The sequence below is a fragment of the Ambystoma mexicanum genome, chromosome 1q, assembly GCF_040938575.1.
Source record: "Ambystoma mexicanum isolate Mex_15411 chromosome 1q, UKY_AmexF1_1, whole genome shotgun sequence".
Lineage (NCBI taxonomy): Eukaryota > Metazoa > Chordata > Amphibia > Caudata > Ambystomatidae > Ambystoma > Ambystoma mexicanum.
Genome location: NC_090922.1, coordinates 451,339,851 through 451,357,488, shown reverse-complemented (window position 1 = coordinate 451,357,488; position 17,638 = coordinate 451,339,851). Strand labels below are relative to the sequence as shown.

Sequence of the window (17,638 nt, the reverse complement as noted above, 5' to 3'; positions counted from 1 at the left end):
TTGAACTATTGCAATTTCTTACTTTACCAACTACCCTCCTGTCAGTATCCAGAGTGCATCCCCTTTTCTCCTTGAAACGGTCTGTCCTCTGCATTCTTTTACAGGGTGGGTTGTATTTTGTAGTGTTCTTGAACTGTCTGTTATAATAATAAAGTAGATATTTGTATACAACCTTGACTGGCCAGTCCCTTTTATCATTGGGTAATAATTTTATTTTCGCTGTGTTGCAACTAACCAACGATCCACGACCTTGATAAAATAAGCCTGCCCTTCCGTCCACGTTACCAAAATTGGACAAGGAGGTTTATAATTGACTTGTGTTTCCAATCTGTTCGGATCCCTTCTGGTGTGGGGCTGATTGATGGTTTCGAAACCGATAGTCATCCCTGGACCACTGGTGACCTGGAAGTTGATTTGCCACATCCATATTCTCAGACTCACTTCTTTACTACCGTGGCACGTATCTTTCTCCAGTTTAGTGTGTGGCACACCATACTCCGCACATCCACCTCTGCCACCCAGGTCAGTGTTAACAGGTCAATGGAATTTTGGCAGTCATTGAAACAATAATTTTCATCTGCGCCATACATACCCGTCCAAACAAATAGAATGGTTACATAGATTCAGGTCTGATTAAAGGGATTGGCATTAACACAATAATTAAATGTATTGGTAATTTTATTATCAGCAAATATATGCAAATGTTAACTGTTACTTGAAAGCATGGTAGTTTGCACACACAAACAAATAGAACAAAACATCAAAAGCACACGTCAATGTGCTGCATGTGCAGACATCCAGCAAAGCGGATACTCGCTGTGCACATCCTTAGTTGCAACAGCTGCATTTCTCGGATGACCCTCCTTTGCAAACACATCCCTGGCCACACTTCTCACATTCCGATGGGCAGCAGGAACAGCAACCTTGAGAAAAATACAAAAACAAGCGTAAATGAAACCTTGCTGCAAATGGAAGTGGTGCAAAATGTGACAGTACACTGAAGTGTTCAACCTCCCATTTCCAGTTACAGGATAAGGCTGCAAAGAGCCAAAAACAATGCAGTGCATTGTGCACGGTTTCACTGAAACGTGTATAATGAATAGATTGATATAGGAAGCCATTGTGGTAAAGTAGGTCGTTTCTTCAGAAAAGAAGCTGCGAGACTGGACCCACAAAACGCAAGAAGCATAAAGCAACCTCAACTGAATTAGCACTACATGCAAACGCCAGGAGGTGGAGACTGACTTGCAAAAAGCAGATTCAGGGGTGTGAAAGCTCATGCAGGCCTTCCACTACACCAGCCGCGTAATTAAATGAATAGGTGGACACGGGAGCCAAGATGCACGTCTTGCTTTATCACGAATTATCAAAGGAACTGAACTCTCCTCCCCAAACCCCTCCCTAACCCAACGTCACTTTCTTGCCCCTGGGGCCGCAACGGCGGACCTCCCACCAAACGAGGTGGATGGGATGTATCATGAGTCAGGATGTTACGGCACTTCCTGACATCTTCCCCCTTTTTAAATTGCAACTCGGGAGGTGTCCTTTACCCCATTTTTTCAATGAGTCTTTGAGGTTTTATTCGACTCCTCTGGGGTCTTCCTTGTCTGCGGGGGGTGGCAGGTGTTAACCTTGGTGGCGTCTCTTCTTGTTCGGCTTCAGATGTCTCACTGTCTCCCAGATATGGCTCATCTCGCCATTGTTCTTCCCTTTTGTCTTCCGTTCTCCTCCGAGCCTGTTCTAGAGGGGTCGCCACTCTCCTGAAGTGAGACACGTTACGTATCGTGGAGTTGTTGCGGTCTCCTTCTGCCGTGATCATGCTGCCTTTCCTTTGAATCACTGTGAGTAGTTCAGGCGCGAAGGTGGCGTCCTCCTGTCGCCCTTTTTGTTGTTTCACAATCACAGTGTCCCCCGGCACTATAGTTGACTCTTGTGCTCTTCTTCTCACGTCCGCCGTCTACTTCATTTTTTTCTTTCCTTCTGAATCATTTTCCCTGGCCTGCTGTTCCAGCGGCGTTGCGAGGTCTGGCCGTGGATCCTCTGAAAGCCTTGTTTTGACGGGCCTCCTGAACATTAGGTCCGCGGGACACACCCCCGTGGTGCTATGAGGCGTGTGTCTATTCCCTTAGGAATTGGTATAGGGCTTGTTTGAACGGTTTATTCAATATGTTGGCTATTTGCAGAGTCCTCTTGATGCTGGCCATTAGCCTTTCGACGATACCGTTCGCTTGCAGCCATCGGGGAGTGATCCTTCTGTGCCGGAAACCGATGTATTTGGCGAAGTTTTGGAAGTCCGCGCTGATAAACGGCGGGCCATTGTCCGATTTAATTATCCTCGGGACCCCGTATGCTGATAGCATCCAATCCAGCGACCGGGATGACACAGGTAGCTGATGTGCTCTCAATGAGTTGTGCTTCAGGGAACCGTGAATGTTCGTCAATCAGTACTAGCACATACGTGCCGTCTCGGAGTGGTCCGAACATGTCCACCACCAGCTCGTCCCAGACCCGTTCTGGGAGCGGGGAAGATTGTAACAGGTTGTGGTGCGACGGTGGGGCTACTTGTGTGCATATCGTGCAGCCCCCCACCAGTCGTTCTACCAGTGCATCCAATTTAGGAAACCACACTTTCTGCCTGAGTAACTTCTTGGTTGCTGCGACCCCCCGGTGTCCTTCATGAGCCACCTGAACTATCTTTTCCCGCAGTGACTCCGGTATGACGACTTTGCACCCTTTTAGAATGATGTGGTCCTCTACAACGGAAAGTTTGTCTCTAACTAGGTCCAGCCACTTGACATCATCCTTGATTGGTTCTGGTTCACCTCTGGCTTGTTGTTTCATGTGTGCTCTTTTATCGAGTTGTATGCCGTACTTGACTATTCTCAAAGCCGGGTCCTGTTCCGATTGAGCAACCAGTTCGGGCCATTCAGCTGGGAGTGGTTGCATATGATGTACGATGTAATTAATATATGCATCCGCTATGGACGGGTGGGTGGACGCTGGTCCCGTAGGGTGGTAGGACAAGTAATCACCAGGGTTGTCATCCTTGCCAGGTCGATGTATGATGTTAAACTTGTAGTCTTGTAAACGTAGTCCCCACCTCGCTATTCTGGGGGGCATTCTTGCCTTGGGGTCCCCGTAGATTGTGAGGAGAGCTTGGTGGTGGGTTATGATGGTGAATTGTTTTCCGTATACAAATAGATGGAAGTATTTGCACGCCCATACTACAGCCAGGCTCTCCTTCTCCGCTTGGGAGTATGTTTGCTCGGTGGTGGTCAGGCTTCTGCTGGCATATGCCACTACAAACACCTTGGTTGGTTTGGAGGGGTCCTTTTGTGTGAGAATGGCTCCCAGCCTGACGGGGCTGGCGTTGACGATAAGTTCTATATGGCGGTGGGTGTCGAAGTATGCCATATCCTCTGCACTGGCGATGGCATTGCGGATGGCCTCAAATGCGTGCTGGCAGTCTTTAGACCACTCGAATGGTTGGTCCTTGTGGGTGAGTAGCCGTAGGGGGTTGCTTATTGTGGCGTAGTCCTTTAAGTATCTTGCGCAATAACTGGCAAGTCCGAGAAAGGAGCATAGTTCCTTTGTGTTTGTGGGGGGTGTGGCTGTGTTGAGGGCAGCCACTTTGTCTGGATCTGGGCGCATACCTTTCTCTGAGAAAATGTGTCCAAAGAATCGCAGGGACTTTTTGTCGAATTCACATTTTTCCTTGTTGAGTGTGAGACCTGCCGATTCTAGCGCTGCGCACACTCGATGTAGGGCCACGTCGTGTTCTTCTTTGGTTTTCCCAAATACTAACACATCGTCTGAGTAATTGAGACAGTTGGGCACGTGGTGTATGACTCTGTGAATTTCTACTTGAAAGATCTCCGCGGCCGACGAGATGCCAAAACTAAGCTGCTTGTATTGGAACAGACCCATGTGGGTCACGAAGGTAGTTATGTAGCGAGATTCAGGACTTATTTCAATTTGATGATACCCCTTCATCAAGTCCAGTTTGGAGAAGGTAGTGGCCCCGTGGAGTAGGTGGATCATGTCCGTGATCCTTGGCGCCTTTCTCTTTCGATGGCTACATTCGCCCTTTGCATATCTACGCACAGACGGATTGAGCCGCCAGGGGATTTGTTTGGGACAGGGACTATGGGTGATACCCATGGGGTCGGTCCGGTGACGGGCTCAATGACTTGAGCCTTGATGAGTTTTTCCAGTTCGTCCTCTACCTGTTTCTGAATGTTCACTGGTATTCCCCTGTAGTGTTGTGCTACTGGTGGTACGTTTGGGTTGATGTGAAGGTGGACTTTCCTGTTTCTGAGTTTTCCCAGCCCTTTGAACAGCTTTGGGAATGTGTGCTCAATGGTTTCAGGCTTCGCGAAGTATTTATGCGCCATGAGCTGGTATAGAATGTGCACCAGTCCCATGTCGACCGCTGTCTTGAAACTCAAGATGCACCCATTGTTGGCCTCCGTCTTATGTATGTGTAGCTGTATTTTTGCAGCATGAGATTTATGTGCGCACCATGCCGTGATGGTGCTCTTGCACGGCAGGGGCGTGGTTGCTCCGTATCAGTATATGTCCACGGTGGCCTTACGTATTTTTGGGGGATTGGAGAGGGTGTTGTATGCCTGCTCACTGATGATGTTAACGGTCGCCCCAGTGTCTATAAGAAATTCGAGAGGCGTGTTGTTGACTTGTAAGGTGAGTATGGGGCTGTGCTGGGTGGCCGTTTTGTTGTTATTCAAAGCCCACACGTACCTTTTTCCTTTGGTCGTCCTCCGAGGAAGGAGTGTCGCTGGACGTAGGGGACCGCATTTCTATGTACCTGACATATCTTCTCCTTTGAGTGTGTCTTGGAGCATCCATCGACCGTCTCTCTTCTCTGGCGGGGGTGTTTCGGCGTTCTCTGCCTTCTCTGCGTTGTACCCTGTACTCGTCCTCCTGTCTCGCGTCCGTTGGGCTGTGGCGGGTGTTTCTTCTGCGTTCAGACAGTCTTTGCCTACTTGATGTGGGGGCGGGTGCGTTTTTGCATACTGACCTGAAATGGTCCATCCCGCCACAGGCAGCGCATTGTTGTCCTATCGCTGGGCACTCTCCTGTGTGCGGGTATTCGTATCCGCACCTGTAGCACGTGGCTTCTGGTCGTTTGTTGTTGGCATTTGTACACAAGGCCAGTTTGTTGACTTGGTCCTGTGGGTGTTGTTAAAGCGCTATCTTGCCAAGGCTGTCTAATTGGGTCTCTACTGCGGCTTCCATCCTGGCTAGGGCCAACATTTCTTCGAGGGTTCTCTGTTTCTGTAGTAATAGTTTCCAAAATGGTTGGGACAGGCATCCTGCGATAACTTGCAAGCGTAACGCCTCTTCATTGGAGTATCGGTGAAACTCGCAGTATTTGAGTGTGATGCGGAGGCGCATCACGAAATTGTCGAGGGACTCGCCCTTTTCTTGTCTGGTGGTGTGGAATATGTGTCGCTCATAATCGATGTTAGTATGCGGGGCGAAATATTCCGTTAGCTTGCCATGTAGCTCTCCATAAGTGGCATTGTCCAGGTTTAGTAGTTCGCCTGCTATGTCCCTGACTGCCAGCCCTACTGCTACAGACAGAGTGTTCTTTAATCTGTCATCATCCGTGAGACCTATGGCCCCTACGTGGAACTTGAAATCCCTCAGCCATATGGCCCAGAGGGGTCCTAGGTTGGGGGTGTCACTGAGGTCGAACGGCTCGGGCATGTTCAGTGTTTGAGTAGTCCCTCCCGCCGCCGCAGCCTGATTTGTGTTGGCATTTGCATTTGTGTCTCCGTCTGAGCGAGATGATGACGCTGTGGTGGCTGTACGCCGAGGATGCCATTGGACTAGACATGGTGATGCCCCAAACGGTAGTGTGAATGTGGTAGTGGTGGGTTGCACCCTAGCGAGGTTGGCTGGCCTGGGGTGGGCTTGAATTGCACTTAGTTTACTGTATTGGCTCTTTATTTTGTAACAGTAACAGTCTCTGTGGGCTTTCTCTGAGTGGTCTTCCCCTTTTTGTCGTTCATTGAGAGCTGGGGTTATCCCTCCCCAGGAATCTTTGCAAGTTGCAGGCTTTACCTGCTCTGTGAGTTGTCTAACGCTCTCCGGCGCCGTCTGTCCGCTCCTCCAGTTGAGGACAGCGTGCTCCGTGCGCTGCTGGATACGCCCTCCTCGTGGGCGGCGGCAGGCTGCTCCTCCCTGCTTCACGGCTCTCTCCGCGTGGGCAGCCGCGCGCTGGGATTGCCGGTGATGGGCCGTTGGGCACGCCCTCCTTGAGCGCGCGTGTATCTCTGCGTGTTATGGAGCGTTCTTGCTCCGACTCCGTGAGGCGGGCTGCCGGGTGTCAGGGCCTCTGTGGTGCCGCTTCGTGCCACACGTGCGCAGCGGGCCTTGAATGTTTGTGGCGGCTGCTTGCCAGAGGGGCACCGACGCGCTCACGCTATCCGATGACAGCCCCCCTAGAGCGCTGGGTTCATGCTCGTCGCCATTGTGAAAGCTCATGTATGCCTTCCACTGCACCAGCCGCGTAATTAAATGAATAAGCGGACACGGGAGCCAAGATGCACGTCTTGCTTTATCACGAATTACCAAAGGAACTGAACTCCCCTCCCCAAACCCTTCCCTAACCCAATGTCACTTCATTGCCCCTGGGGCCGCAACGGCAGACCTCCCACCAAACGAGGTGGATGGGCTGTATCATGAGTCAGGATGTTACGGCACTTCCTGACAAGGGGTCTTGGGGGCGGTAAGAGCAAGGTTTTAGGCAAAACGGAGAAGTCACATGTCAGTCGTTTGCACACCATGGCAAAAGAGTTTATAAACTGGAATGCATCTTAGGACCATTGCAAGAGTTGACCCAAGATCCCCTTCCAGCTTAAAGTAAAGAACAGCCACTAACACATGTAATGTTTTTTGCAAAGTGAAGATAAACCTATGCTGACAAGGTGGAAGGGGGGAGGGGAATGGGGCAGATGCTTGTTTTGGTGTCTTTGCAGGAAGAGGACTCCTGATCAGCCCAAAACTGGAAGTGTTGGATATTGTGGGCGTGAGTGGTGCTCCTACCTTTTTAAAGGCTTAGTTTTAAAATAAAAGAGTAGGAAGAAGTTGAAACTTGCCCTTCAGTGCACTGCACTGAACATTCCCATAAATAGCAGGTGTCTTTGGGGGTTTGGATTGGGTGTGGTGATGGAATTTGGGGGAGCGTGGGCCGGCCAGCAGGGGACATAGATGCACTACTTCTTTTCGTACACTTTGGGCCTCATTACGAGTCCGGCGTTAACCGAGGCGGTAAAACCATTCCGCCTCCGTGATTCCCGGAATTACCGGGGGCATTACAACCCCGGTTTTCTGGGAATCACGGAGGCGGAATGGTGTAAATCCCCATTCCCATTGAGTCCTATGGGACTCGATGGAAATGGGGATCATGGAAACACCGGCAGCATCTCGTAATGCTGACGGTGTTTCCTCGTCCGCCTGCATGCAGGAGGTGTTAAACCCGCCAGGTCAGACCTGGCGGGAACATCACCTCCCGCCTGCAGGGGTCGGACTCTTTGACTACTGACCTAGGCTGGTTCTTGCCTCCTGAGTAGTTCCTGATTTTTATATAATTGTGTACAACAAATAGAAGTAGCAGGGGGTCTGAGGCACAGTGTGAAGAGGACAAGCAAGCTTTGAGACGCTGGATAAACCAGACCGAGTCCCTAACTCAGAGTGACATACACGCATGATCTAAACTACTTGATCTGAAATAGGACGGTCCCTTAAGTCACTCAAAAAGCACTGACCAAAAGGCATGTGCTCCAGTTTTACTCCAGCTGCATAATGAGCTCCAGCTCAACCTTTGTTTCTTTTGCTGGATGAAAGCAAGCCTACTCTATGCACACAAAGAAAAAAGCATTGCAATGCCAACAGTTTGGGCTTTTGTGTAGGCATACGAAAAATATTTGCCAGGCACCGCCTTAGTGGTATTAACTGGACAGTGATGGTAGCAGCTGGAAAATGGTGTGAGTACCTGGGTGTATAATAGCAGTGCCTGGCAATTGCCCAATACTTATACACATGCCAAAACTGTTGGCTTTCCCAATGCAGTGAAAGACATGCATAGTGCTTATAAATGGAGTGGCTGAATGCAGACCTGGTTAAGATATTTTTATTACACCAGTAGCCAGTTAACAGCTCCAATTAAGTCACTAACTCCCAGAACACTGACATGTGCTTCCAGCACAAGGTTTGATGGTAAGGCTTAATTAAAGCTAGCTCAGAAAGTTGCCAGGAGGATGTCTTTTAGGCGGGGGCCGGGGGGAGGGTTGCACCAAGTGGATGGGAATTACCATGGGGATCAGCACGGCCAAGGGCAGTCAATGGGTGGATAAATAACCGACCATCCACAAGCTTTGATTCCCTCCTTATATATGCAATTTCTTCCTAGCTGTACCCCGATGCATCAGTTTATAGGTGGCACTATAGCGCCACCCGATAATCAAAACTAAAAAAGGGACACGTTTACTGACTAGCCCCACGTGTAGTTTGGCGACAAAGCAAGATTGGGTCCGCACGACCTGCTTAAAAGCCCATGAGGAATGACCCAAACAGATCTGAAAAGCTGGTGCAACTAGACTTGCTGTGTATGTATTTTATAGTTACCCCTGGGCATTAACCCAAGCCACGGGCAAAAGAAAATGATGTAGCCTGAGAGGGCAGATCAGGCAGATGGTTATAGATATCAGAGGCAGCGTTTCCAGGGCTTCCAGGGGGTTGACGGTGGGCAACTGAAGCTCACCATCCACCACACGGACAGTTGGGGGGATCTTCAGGCACATGGGGGGGGTGGCTGACGGGCAGGTGTTCAGTTGTCTTGTAGGAGGTATTAAGTATTCATGTCAGCAGTGGAAACATAATATAAAGTGACGTATTATGGATAAACTCTAGTATACTAACTTTCAGAAACATTTAGCCAAATATTGCTCGTAGCATTTTGCAATGTCAGCTATTGTAAACCATTTGCAATTTAAGGAGAAGTTTAGCTACGGTAAAAGTGTGGGGGATATGTTTAATGGCTGTCTCCCACTAGAAATGAGTTGCCTGTTTAGGATACAATTATGAAAACAGACATTTTTCTAGATTTTTTTTGAGGGGGCGTCAGTGAAATCCCCCTCCCTCTGCTATCTCGGGCAGTAGACTCGAAAATAATTTCAAGCTTTAGAACAAGACCCAGTCAGAAACTTTTCCAAAATCGTGGGAGCCCCTCAGAAGGAACACTGCCAAATAATCTGTTCTGGGTCCGTAGCACTCAGGGGGTCCTACAACCACGTTTTAGCTCACTGCACCCTTCACAGAGGAGAACTATCAATTTGCAGATCAGCCAGGATGGCCTAAAGGATAGTGCCATCTGAAAAGCTAAGCAGTTCTCCATATAAGGGTACCTACCACCAGCACCCGCCAGACACGACACCTCCTAAAATACTGCAACAGAGGATATACTGCGCGTCACCAGAATTCAAGTTATATGAGTCACTAAGCAGCCTATCGCTCTGCAGCGGCACAATGTTAAGGTGCACGATTCAAGGATAGGGTTGCCACTTGCCCGGATTAGCCCGCACTGACCGTAGTTTGAGAGCTAACAGACAATAAATCTGGATCATATCCTTGTCATGAGATGCAATAGAGAGTTTGAAGAGACAGAAGACAGTGCAAGTGGCTCGGGTTATAAGGTGTATCAGCCAGAGCTGAATGGACTTCCTGCAGTGTTCCTTCCAGCTGTGATGTACAGCTCTGCTGTCAGATAAGGGCCGCCCAGTGGGCAGCAATTAATATAAAATGGGTCAACCTGGGGGCTGTTATTTCCATATCGGGGGTGGAATTGGAAAAAAGGAGCTAGTGGTACTCTCACTGCATCCAAAACGGAGGGAGTGGGATGGTCGGACAGATGGCCGGGAGGGTGCAGGGAGGGATGTCGAGTTGGGGGGAGTTGACTAGGATCACAAAGTTTGGCTCAAATAGTTGGATTTCAATGTCTACAGTAATAATGTCTTACTTACAAAACACAAATTGCATAAAAAAGCCACATGACAGCATGTAAATCCTTACAGCAACATGTTAAGTCCAAACAATATCATTGTGGCTTTAATGTTCACATCCTGAATGGTAAACTATAAGTCCCAGAATGCAAGATGATGCCAACCTGAAAAATCTAGTTAACCCCACAGTATTTTCAGTGATTTAAGACATGTAAGAAAAGAAGTTGTGTAATAAACAAAGATAGCTATGCAGATTCTTTGCCACGAACTTCCAGATCGCTATTCATGATGCAGAAAACATTTAATTAGTGATTTAGCAACTTTATTGTTTTGCATATCAAGTTGTAGACATCATGGATATAAACACATCTTTAAATGGGCGCTTTGTGATGCTCACTTTAACTAGCACAGATTTGCAAGTTAAATGGTGCTTTGCGAGCTCTTTGAGTTGGGAATGCTCCATCATGCATATGAAAAGCTCTGCCACTGATAAAAGGAATGTGCTTGCAACATGAGCACCTTAAGGACCTGCAGAGCCATGGACGCTGTGTGTGTGTCTACATAGCTGTGACTTGGGAACTGGCGATGCTTGAATGTCCGGCCTGAGACGATTCTATATTTGGCTCAGGAGAAAGAAAAAGCGTCAAGAATGCATTTCTTGAGCCTTTGAACTAAAGGAACGCTCTGTAAAAAATAAAAGAACTAGTGGTAGGGCGTACCAATGATTTTTACTTCACTTCCATCCCTGATCCATATGCGTTTTAAAGGAAAGCCCAGACAATAGGTTCCCAAGGTATTTTGTTCATTTGTGAAAGAAGAAAAGGCCTTTTAAAGAAACCTACAAAGCGGCCTGCTTGTTTGGAAGCAAAAAACCTTTCTCTTTTTTTAGAGCTGCACATTTTATTTACAGATATGCAAGACAATATGCTGGGCGCCTGTTTTCATTAATGCAAAAAGCAAGCAACATTTATTGATATACATCTCTGCTTCACAACCAGCGTAAGGAGGCAGTGGAAGGAAAGAAGCTGACAAGTGGTCAGTGTTTGCTTTTAAGCTAATGTCAACTGGCATTTGATTTGTGGTACAAACATTTCAGAAAATTTAAACTACAAGACCCAGAATGCAAACCGCCGTTGAATGAACAGCCAGTGCGGGATGAGGGGTATCAGTCATGTTATGAGACCAATTCTCAATGCTTAAGGCTTTCTTGGAATGTAGTCCCCTCTCTGCAGCTCTGTAAATCTAATGAACTTCAAGTGAGAGTTGCACCATTATTATTCACAGTTTATTAGTTGCTATCTTGCAAATGGGCTATTTATATAGTGTGCTCACTAATATTGACATACAATATCGCCCAACTGAAGATGGTTCACATTTATCGACCTCATAAGGATGAAAGGCTGACTTTACCTTGTCTTGATTCGAACTTCAAGATCACACAAAGATCGCAGCAGCAAACGCTCAACCCACTGAGCTTTCTTACTGCCATTCACAGCGTCTTTGCTCACATAAAACTTCAAGCCTGCTACTTGTGGATCTGCATTTCACTGGGAGACTTAAACTGTGCTGTTATGTAAGGGGGCGAGATGTCTATAATATGGTTGCCTTACAAGAACAACAAAGATAAAATGGGAATATATAAAAACAGGCAGTTTCTGCAAAAGGAGGAAGGGGGTGAAAAAAAAGAAAAAAGAAAATCAGCCATTGTAATCGCCCTCTAAAAACTGCAACAGACCATTCTGCTATTGGTGTGCGCTTTTTAAAAGGGTCAAAGAATCACTCACACCGTTTAGCCATCTGACTTTATTTTGGAATGTTTGCTTGGTGGGTTACTTTGCTTGCTGCAGTGATTCATGTGACACCTGCAGCTAGATCTGTGCCGCAGGTTCGTAACTCACTAAGCTATTCCAAGGATTCAAAGCTCAAAATAAAGCTTCTAGGAAGGATTTACAGGTGTTTTTAAAACGAATATTAGTAGTGAACCAACATTAATCTCCCAGGGACATAGATCGGCCTGGAACATGAATGGCCCAAACACACACATTGTGTTGCCACATCATGAGTGTACGTACTTTTTTTGCAGGATGTGCACTTGCAGTTCTCACACTTGCATGACCCAGCACAAGAGCAGGAGCCGCCCTGGAGGAAAAATGAAAAGTGTTATCAGAATACGACAAGCTGCACAATCCTGATATTTTCTGGAAGGACCACTGCAACAAATACCACATAACCCTAATGCTGAAATGCATGCCTCCAGTCTGGTGTATCAAGACCCCCAAGGACGCCCCGCACCAGAGGCGCAGACAGGGTGCCTGAGTGGGCAAGGACCACCCACAATCTGTAAATGCCCACTCAGCAGCGCTGTGTGGGCATTTACAGGTGTTAATGTCACTGCAGTGGTCCCAACTACATTAGCTTCAGGCCACACGTGTTAGGCAAATCTGGCTACGCCTCTGCCCCGCACCCCAAGTGGAGAAAGCTCTCCGCCCCTAACTGCCATGCGTCTCGTGAATGTTGTGGGTGCCCTTTTCCAGCACTAGGATTAAAATTAATGTACAGCAAGCACGTAAAGCATTACTATGTCTACTATTATTTCCTGAGGACACAGGTTAAAATAAAGTGTCTTACTTCTGCAGAACACGTTACAGAGGACAAGACAAAAGCTCAACCTAAGGAGACTGGCAAACACAAATAATAACAGCTGCTACAAAAGGGGAGGGGCAGCAGGAGATGGTATATTCCCAGTGATATGGATCTGCGCAGGTACATTGTCCGTTTCCAATAGGCACTTGCATGAATCTCCTTTAGAAGTAGTCAGTGAGTATCGATACTTGGGCCTTAACACAAACAATCATCCCTCTGATTTGCTGTATTGTCAGAACTAAGGAGCAAAGTTCAAACAGCTGTTGCACAAGCCCGCATTATTCACAAGAAGTTTGGCAAATTTTCCATTGCACCTCTGATCAGGTATTATAAACAGAAAGTGGTGCCCATCCTCATCTACGGTGCTGAGACCAGAGCCTGGGAGGAAGAGACTTTCTGGCTAACGCTAGAGGGCCTCTTTTGGAAACAGGTGCTCTGCAGGCCTGCCCATGATTGTAATTCGACATGAGTTGGGATTGTCCTCACTTGGTATCCCCTATGTCTGGAAACTATGTACGCTATATAGAAAATGCTTATTGGCCGATGAGCCACAATCCTTGTTATTCATCGTAGCCACCTATATGAATTGCACCAAGGATCATTTCTTGACAGTTTGGAGACAACAAATTGTCAAAATCATGGAAGCCGTGGATATTCCATTCTTGCTTCTTAAAACTAACCCGGTTTGCGCAAAGAAAAAACGATGGCTATATGTTTGGATTCCAACACGAGAGCAATGCATGACCTACCAACACTTTAAGCATGGACATTTCAGGATCAGGAGTCTTCACGATACCGAGCCTTACCTGATGAAATTCTCCTGTCCAACTAACAGGAACTTCGCCTAAATTTGTGGCCAACAAGAGAAGTCTTACTAAATCGGAAGATAATTGCCACAGTGGTTAACTCATGCAGATATTGCCAAAACTCAAACGAATCTGAGACTCTTAAGCACTTGCTTACAATCTGTCCATCTCTGTCTTCAAAGAGAATATCCTTCTTGCAATCTCCGTTTCAAGACTATTCTAACTTAACCTGTGATTCATTGTGGTTTAGAATGTTTCATGGAGAGAGCATAATTGTTAGTATTGCTGTTGTGAAATGTATGTTGTCTCTAAACTTGGGCTAGCTTCTTGGTTTGACATCGCTCCTTAATTCCCATGAACTAACCCTTTACCTTGTCTTGATTTATTTTATTTTATATATTTCAAAATGCAAGATGTCATTTACAGTTTGTGAGAGGTTGATGGTCGGGGAAATTTTGTTAAAAATGTGAGCAAGATCCCACACAAGCATCTCCCCTTGAATCATTTTAAATGTTGTGGTTTAATGTGATTTTATGAATGGAAACTATGCACTGACATGTATTCTAATAGTTTGTTTTTATCTGTCAATTTCATCTGTTGTATCAATTTTCTTTTTTCCTCTCTGCTTCCTTTTTGATAATTTGTGATCTTAATTGGCATTGTAATAAATTGAAAGGTTGATGTATTCAACTATAACAATACAAAAATTAAAAAATGGTTAAATAATCATCCAGCATTATTCTGTTGATTATACTAGTTCATCGGCTTCGGTCTCAACACTTGACAAGAAAGCCTCATACCGAATGCCCTAGACTCGCAGTAACTGCTGTAGGAAAGCCGAAACTCAACATAGGACCTGCCCTGCAATAAAGAAGCAACCTCTAGGCAGCAGGTGGTGTTACTCACCAGTGGCGCATGCGCAGTCCTTGGGGTCCATGGTTCGCTGTGCTGAAGCCTCCTCGTCTGCTCTTCGGTTGCTGTTGCAGGCAGCGGTGTGACTAGGGCTAAGCACGCCTTCTATTTATATCCGGTAGGGGAGGTGAACACGTGCAAAGCCCCGAGCTGCACACGCGCTCCACCCCGTCCAGCGCATTTGGCCCAAGATTACAATGTACGTCTGAGGCAGACGGTCATTTAGGAACGGACGATTGCAGTGTGATATATATCTTTGACATTTGTGAAGCTCGTGTTTGCAACAGACGTATCCTCTTTAGCGTTCTACTGTTCTCATTATTACTTTAAAAATAGTGATTTATTGAATAAAATCTTACCACTTTGTATGCGTATTAATATCACTCAAGCATTCGCATATATTGTTAATGTGTTAAAAGTTTGTGATCGCGCCGAAACATAACTCTCGCATTCTTTTGCCCATTTAGACCTTCGATCACTTTTGCAACCGACCTGAAAAAAGCTCTTCCTTTTTCGCGCATGCTCCGTGAAACTGTTGTTGCAATAATGTTTCGTTCATTGTTAGTTGCCCCCGCTCCCTTGAGTGTGGGTTCAGATCCGGGGAGATTCCGTGCCGAGTCACGGTGAAAATAGCATGGAGACGGCTGCAAACTCTGGAGAAAAGCCAACTTCATCTTTTGCAGATTATATACGTTCAGTGGAAGAGAATAGCTAATCCCCCACACTAATGTGAGATGGGGGTTTAGATTCTATTAAAGACGAGGCGATTATTATGCATTACAATCTTTACTCTGAAACCACAGCAGCAAAGAAAATACTTTTACAAACAAAAAAGTTTCCACAACAGAACTAGATAGAGTTCAATGTCAATGTATGGGGAACTCCCCAAACCATCATGGAGGACAGGTCATGCCCTGCAGGGGACCAATGAGCAGGGACCCTCTTCTATATATGTCCATTACTCTAACCCAAACCCCTCTTTCTGCAGCTGTCTTGCACCAGAAGTCCAATGAAACGGTTGAACTGCGTAGCGCGGAGAAAGAATCCATCGAAACTGGAGATCTCCACCTTCCCGCAGCCTGAATCTATGCCGAAGTTCTTCTGGATAGGACTTCTCATCCAAAATCACGCACTCCACAACTTGTAACTGCGAGCCACACTCCTGATGAGAACCTCAACTCGTGGCTGTAAGAACAACAAACAAGAAGGGTGGGTGGTTGAGAAAAACAACAAACCAAAGAATGTTCTTTCTTGAACCACCTGTGTACATGCGTGTCACAATTGTCATATCATATATCCAGGGTGGGTGGGTGGGATAATAATCGCCTCCTTGTCTTTAATAGAATCTAAACCCCCATCTCACGTTAGTGTGGGGGATTAGCTATTCTATGACAAGACAGGAGGCTCATATTATGCAAGTTCAAAGCCCTTGTATCTTATTAGTACAACATGATCCATACAATAGAGCCAATATAATAAAATATAATAAAATAATAGGAAAGGAAAAAACATTTTTATGCTTTCATTAAATCAATCAGCTGACCGCAAGAGAAATGACCAAGACTAGTTTGCCCGAAAACTGTCTTATAAGGCATCGTCAAAAGCAAGAAAACAGGAAATTGTGCCAATTCCAGTGTTCCTTACAGGCCGCCAAAACCAACTGGTTAAGAGGGGAAAAAACCCTTAAACAAAGTTTTCCTATACTAATAGGTTAGGACAAAAACTCCTCTGTAAAAAACACCTCTGTTGTCCAATCAAACATTTAAAACATTTAAATTAATATCATCTTTGGGATCCTAGAAAGCAAACGAAAGAAAATAAGCACAGAGCTCACCTGGAGATAAAGAAAAAGGACCCCAAAGGGGGAAAGTCTTTTAGGTTACATCCCATGCATTAAAGGAAGATATTGCATTAGGATCAGGGCATGTCACATAACTACACTGGGGAACCAAGAGGGAAAGACAAATCTTCAAAAAGGTAAAATGGGAGTAAAAATCATTTTATAAATTTGTAACAGGACGACCCATCCTGAGCAGAGCTGAAAAGCCATAAACTTAACCCACAATTGTCTTCAGACATATGTGTATACTAAGGAGGGATGTCCTCTGGAGGCCGAAGCAGAATGGAAGAGAGGGGCCCCACCTGAGAAGCTAAACCTGTCAAACCGCCAACCGGAGACCGTCAGACCTTCCGAACACTTGAAGAAGAACTCTGCTACCATGACAAGAAGCAGATATTTACAAACCTGATCCTTAAGAGGCCAAACCTGGCAAGGAGAAAGAATGTATCTTACATCCAATCGCCACCATCATAGTGACATCCAATTCCAAGTCTTAGCAAGACTCTAAACTGCAAAGAAGTGAACACTAAATAGTTAAACTGAAGCTGCACACCAGAAGAGGTCTAACCTCTATTTCAGTCAATTTGGAGAGCCTTGAAGCTCACAGCACCCTGAGCTGGCACCTTATTGTAAAAACAAACTCTTGTGAAAACCCAAAGGTCCACCTGCCATGCAGGTGACTAGGAGAATCAAGTCATTAACTGAATATAAATATCCCAGCCCTCTGGGAATCGTACTGGCAGACACCTTCTGATAGTTAATGTAGAGACGCTGGAACACATTGTGATAGAGGGTCATAATAACTTGGAAGGGAGATTAGTATCACTCCTAGACCCCTCTATCTCACCAAGGGGAATATTGAGCCTTCACAAATGAGGAGAACCCTCCCCCACTTAACCAAGGGAAAAAAAACCTTGCAACCCAGAAGAAGGCTACCCTGAGGACCACATTACAACCCCGCTTTTAACACCCTTAAGAGAAATAAATACACTCTAACCAACCCCCTGACCGTGGACAGGCTCCGCTTAACCTGTTGAAATACCAGGAATTAGCGCAAAGGAAAGTAACTGACGGAAGGGAAATGCTTAGTGCGAGTCTGCACTGGCCCTGAGTCTGAACTCCTGTAAAAGAAAACCAGAAAAACCAACGGGCGATACTCCACGTGGTGTATAACATGATACAATATCCCCCAAGGATGACGAGCATGGGAATGAGGGGGAAAGATCTCAGGGAAAAATGAGCAATGCCTCGTAAATACAGGTTGTGAAAGAAATCTGGGACCACTGTCCCCTCAAACCCGAGATCTGAGTCTCTGTATTCGTGTGAGGCTGACTGGCCACTAAGGGAATCAGGGAAAAAAGAAAAAATGAAGCACATTGTCCATAGCAAACAGTACTTATACAGTACTACGA

The 17,638-nt window shown here is 46.2% G+C and overlaps 1 long non-coding RNA gene across 1 annotated transcript; it reads right to left on the bottom strand.

Annotated features, from left to right (window-relative positions):
* Positions 1–660: 660 nt before the first annotated feature.
* Positions 661–12,168, bottom strand: LOC138528541 (uncharacterized). Its single transcript, XR_011284166.1, has 2 exons — positions 12,098–12,168; positions 661–923 (listed from the first exon to the last, which is right to left on the bottom strand). It is a non-coding gene; the product is annotated as an uncharacterized lncRNA (long non-coding RNA).
* Positions 12,169–17,638: the final 5,470 nt, after the last annotated feature.